The sequence below is a fragment of the Ictidomys tridecemlineatus genome, unplaced genomic scaffold (assembly GCF_052094955.1).
Source record: "Ictidomys tridecemlineatus isolate mIctTri1 unplaced genomic scaffold, mIctTri1.hap1 Scaffold_148, whole genome shotgun sequence".
NCBI lineage: Eukaryota > Metazoa > Chordata > Mammalia > Rodentia > Sciuridae > Ictidomys > Ictidomys tridecemlineatus.
In genome coordinates this window covers 76,556-82,700 of record NW_027521306.1, presented here as the reverse complement: position 1 = coordinate 82,700, position 6,145 = coordinate 76,556, and positions in this window count along the sequence as shown.

Sequence of the window (6,145 nt, the reverse complement as noted above, 5' to 3'; positions counted from 1 at the left end):
ACTTTGTTACTGATGTGGCACAGCTGTTTTTCATTGTTCTTATTTGTTTATTGAGATGCATGTATCCTGCTACGTTGTTCAGGAGAGTCTCAAAACTGGGATCAAGCAATCCTTCTGCCTCAGCCTCCAAGTAGCTGGGACTAGAGGCATATACCATTACTCTAGGTTTGTCCCTTTCTTAAAATGTAAAAATCCAAGGAAGAAAACTGACAAATTGGATCTGTATGAGTTTTACCTCTTGCTTTGTATATAAAGCTTAAGAATTTCATCAAGTGAAGATTATTTGCCACTGAAGAAATAAATGTATAAAAACTTAGGTAACTTCATTATATTAAAATCACAGCAATCAACAATACTGAACATGACAAAATAATTTAAAGATTTGGAAATTGTCTGGTTTACTGAAATTTTGAAGAAAGTAAGGCCTAACAAATTTTTTTTTTCTTTTATTAAACCGTGGTTGCCTGGTACATTATCATGTATTTTTATGTCTTTTGTTTTTTGCAGTGCTGGGGATGAAACATACACCTAGCCTTATGCAATGCTAGGCAAATAATATGCCACTGAACTACACCTCCGGCATCACCCCTGTTCATCCATGCTTTTTAGAAGTTCAGGGGGCTGGGGGTGTAGCTCAGTGGTAGGGCACCTTCTTAGCATACATGAGGCCCTAAATCCAATCCCACCCACTGTCAAATATATATATATATATATCATGTTGATGAGTTAAGCCTTATAATACATGACACCAGCAGTTAACTATTTCCATCTAGATCATCTTCTTACAAACTGCTTTTCTATTTAACAAATCCCTTACCTGCACCTATCTTCCAATGATTTTCAGTCTGAGTGTGGTCTAAATCTTCCACTTCCCAAAAACTGCACTAACGTTAGAATTCCATGAGCTTCTTTGGACAGAAATGTATAATTTCTTTATGGTATTCTTCCTAAAAATTTTAAGCATAGCTTAAAAATCCCATTTTCTGGACTTCAAAATACGAACTTGCTAATTTTAATTACTGGACTATGATTATTTCCTTTTTGCTGATAAGGTCCTAAAGCTATTTTACATGGGGGAGAAGATAAAAGCAAACACATGCATCTTTCTAAGGGCTTTACAGATAATGGCAATAATGGCATAACACTTATAGGCACACTTATTATAGATGACAGATGAGAGAACTAAGGAATGAAGAACTTAGTAACTTATCTAACATTCACAGTACTGTCAGAACGGGGATTAAAATCATCAAAGCTGGTGCCCACAATGTGTGCTGTCAATCACACACCACACTGCCTCTCTTGAAAAAGCAGAAATTTTCCTTTAGTTACATTTTATGAAAGACAAAGCAAAATATAGAAACTTGAAGTTTCATTTAGGCAATCTCCATGAACTGTATTTTTACCTTATGCAAAATTATTTGATAACAGAGTTCAGAAACACAACTATTTCTAATTGTATCATTTTTTCAATTCCAAAGAACTCATCTGCTGAAAAATTATTATTTTACATCCATTTTGGAGAAATATTATCTTGAACTAAAAAAGTAGAAGCATATCATTTGCCAGTATTTTAAAAACCATGTCCAGATACAAATTAGTTCTAAAGTTCTTGTAAAGCAATGAGAAAGCAAGTGACTTGTTTTTCTCCATTATTTAACTATTACTATAATAACCTTTAAAGAAACAACAGTAATGAATTTTGGACAATAAAAACTGTAAAACCAGACTGCTGGCAGAGGAAACAACAAACTGTAAGTTAAAAAAATTCATAAACATACATTTATTCAGGAAATACAATTACTAGAGTCCTTAATATTTCAATGATCGTTCCACATTATAAAATATTCACAACATGTATTCTTTTAAGTCTATACCAAGTCATGCTGCATTCTTTCCAGATAAGCCATGCTATTTCTTCTACTACATGCTATAACATCCATTTTAATTGTAAACAAAGTATTTGAGCCAAACTATTTAAATACTTGACATGAAAAAATAAAACAAACTAAAAATTTAGAAGAGGAGGAAAATGACAACAAAACAAAATAACTCCCTACATATCTGAATCATCAAACTTTTAAAGAACTAGGCCACTATAATCTATCATTACAGTAAAAGATAGAGTGACCATATTAAGATAGTATGTAATCATGAATTACAACATTTCTCATCTGTAATTTTAAGCTGCTTTTTCAAAGAATAAACACTATCTTTGTAAGTTTTAAAGCAAAAGGGGCAGAAAGATTAAACATTAAAAGTTTATATTTAAACTACTAGTTTTTTAATAAAAGAGAAAAGGTAGACTATTATTACTTTCCAAATAAGAAATGCCAAGTATGTTTTATGCCTAAATAAATAATATAATCAATCAGCATGTAGCTACGAATTGAAGTATTCTATTCTGATACTTGCAAATAGAATTAGCAGTTCTCATCCCTGGATGTCCCTTAGAACCATCTAGTATGTTTTTTAAAAAAAAAATAAATAAAGAAGTGACCCTGAATTAGTTGTATGGGAGGGGACCCAAGTTTTAATAATTTTTGAGCTCAGCAGGGCTTTCTAATATGCAACTAAGATTCAGAAACACTGAGTCAACTCATTTTGAAGTAATAAGAAAATTTAAAAAAATGGAGGGGGTGTTAACATTTGTAATTTACAAATCAAGCACCAATTACATACTTACTTTATGCTTAGCTTTATTCACAAACCATAAGATGAAAATTCCTTCATTTCCTCATCATACTAGACCACTTTTGTGTATCTTTGCTATTGACTGAACCATTCTATGATAAGATTTAAAATTCTGAGATATACTATAAAAATTGCGTTAATGAAAACAAACTACTGCTACTCATGCTCAACAGCACCAACAGTACCAAGCAAAACTACTGTATTTGGCTCATTATGCTATCTTTATTTTAAGAATTATGAATAGGTGCCAACCCACACAAAGAACAGATTGTGAATTACTTCGAAAGAAAAAAAAACTCAGCTTACTTAATTTACTGAGATTCAACACCAAAAAAAGATTTAACTTGGCTGAAAGTTCGGATACAGCTGAGACATTGAACCAGGAAGCTATAATTTATAAGGAAATGTTGATATATCCTAAAAGCTACTATTAAAATAGGATTTCTTCAGGGTTTATTTACCCTGTAATGCAAGAATACAAGCATAACAATAACAATAACATTTTTATATACACCAATACTTTAATATATTAAGCTCTACAACAAATATCTCTAATAATTTTACAATTAAATTAAGTCCATAATTCTTCTATACTACTTTGGTCCCAACATTTTAAAAACACACCAATTAATTTTGAAAATATACAATTTAACAACATGATCCTATCAATAACATGTTTTTTAGTGGACTACAGACACATTCAACCATGCAATCCAGTGTTAAATACCTAAATGATAAAAAAACAATGCTGTTTGACTTATATTCTGAGAAATCACTAAAAACTGGAATAATCTTTTAAGACTCACAGTGCTCACAAACATGCAGAAAAATGTATAGAAATTTCTATTCTTCCTGAAGGAATATTACAATGCCCACTTTTTAAAATACAGGATTGATAATTATGCCACTCTTATTTTTTTAAATCCATCTTCTTTTAGCATGTCTTTCACAATTTTTTAAAAAAGTACAAACGTTCCTGTGAATTGTGACTGAAAATTAACTCTTTAATTTCAGCTTTTATGAAGAACTCAGTCACAGTCATATACTAATAGATGCCATTTAGTAAAAGAGTGACATCCAGTGGACAAATGACAAAGTAACTTTCAAAATTCCCATTGCATTTGAATCGTAAACAAAGATTACATCCCTAAATCCAACCATTTTAATATAAATGAGTTCCTACTCATTGTGACAATCTACAGATTCTTATCAAATCACCTCATAATTTTTACAAATCTTAAAACATATCCTCTTTTTCCTATTTAACATTGATTCTTTAAAATGACCTAGTAAGATGTGTAACTCAAGACTAGTGAGGTTAAATTTTTCTCCTTTCTTTCTGCTATTTCCCACCACAAACTAACTGGCTCATCTCTAGGCATGGAAAGACCAAACCATGAGAAATGTACTTAAATAAAAATCAAAAGTCTTAAAAAATTTTGCAAGATGAGATCTGAACCTGTTTTTCATTTATACTTTTTGATATATTGTTGACTACAATTAGAAAGGGATATAATCATTAATGCTAATAGTCAAATTACATCCTCTTTCCTCACTGCTTACATATTATGAAATACATATTTTAGGTGATGATTGTTTCAGTGTTTAAAACTCAGTTTTATAAATCAGTATAAATGAATACCCATTATACATGTTCAAATGAAAGTAAAAAACTTCGAATATGCTGTGTCATTATCTTACAATTGACATATATATATATATAATGTGTATGTTCAAAGTACAAAATGCAGCAATGATGTTAACAATGACAGGGTAATGAAGTGCTATAGGTGAGACTGCCATATTTAATTTCTTGGAAATCTGTAAAGAATTTCAGAGGTTAAAAAAATATATAGTAAGCAAAAAAAAAAGTTGGAGAACTGTTAAATTTTAAATAAGTAGCCAGATGAAGAAAACTTTTTTTAAAAAAAGATTAAGAATGTAAAAGTACATTTTAATATTTAAAAAGCATTTTTAAATATCTATAACAACTTTATGACAAAAGTCTGCATTTGAAAAAGGTCTGTAAAAACAGCAGGACAGAATTGCCCTCAACAACTTTTACTTTTTCTTTTCAGAAAAAAGTGTATGCATCTCTAGAACCATAAATGATGTTAAAATAGGCATTTATAAAATGGCAAGGAGGATTTCAAGGGAAGTTTATATTTTTTTGTTTTTTACAATTATTGGCATTTTGGCCATTGTAGGTCATAAGTAAAACTTCTCTAGCTAAAAAGCAAAATTAAATATAAAGTTTTAAATGTATTAGGTCTGTTGCCTGTGTTTTGCAGATCTCATTTTTTCAAAGCGTGACTCCATTTCTTCTAAGACTTTGGGTTTTTACCGTACTACCAATTTAACCTTTCCTTGGGCTGCTTTCAGAAGTTCTACAGCTTTTTCGTGATGTTCTCCTTCAATGCTCTGGAAAAAGTGCACACACACAATTGATACTTAGGTTTTGAGAGTAACGACAACTACAAATATTTAAAATTAAGTAAAGAGGGTCTTCATTGCATCAATTCACACAAGATTTGGCACATTCAGGGCAGTATAGCTATAGAGATACTGAATCCTTTCAATACTAAATCTTGTTTTATCAGTGTGAAATCCAGTGATACATCAATTCTGCTTACAGTCTCGAAATCATTTTTTAAGTTCCAAGTAATTAGCATTTCAATATACATGTCTTATTACTGCACTAAGTCAGAATTTAATCAAGCAACTGCCATTCTATAAAAGTAAATATGATGGTACATTTCTAATTTAGTATACTGTTTTAACTACTGAAGAGTTTAATTATGTAATAAAAATCCCACTAAGCACTGGTAATTTACATTGAAGGGATGCAAACCACATTTAGAGTGCCTTAAAAAGATCACTGGGCTGGGGACAGAGCTCAGTGATAAAGCACTTGACCAGTATGAGCAAAGCTCCCGATTCAATCCCCAGAGCTGCATTTAAAAAAAAGAAACAAACAAAAAACAACCACTGTCCTAAACAGTACTGCCTAGCATTCACTGAAAGCATTCCTAAACTACAAAGTTTATTAATTAATCCCTTGCATGGCATCTTCTGTTTCTACAATCCACAGGCATCCCCAAGTGGTCACAGAACATTACTGCAAATATAAATAAAATTCACCACTCCATTAACAGAAAGAAGTTGATCTCCTCATTTAAGGCCCCCATGCCTATCAGCTATTCCACCTGGAATTATTCTAGATATATAGATTGGAGAGTTTTGTTTTTTGCTTCCCATAATATTGAACCCAAGACTCTCTTCTCTTTTGGGTAGCTCAACAACTCGAGGATGAGAATGTCCTTCACTGGTAGAAAATGCAGTAACAGTAGCCTGAAAGAAAATTTTACATATTTAAAATATGTGACCTTTGTTTACTTCATCTCCTTAAAAAAATACCTTTTTTGTTTTATTTTTTGGCAGTGCTGGGAAT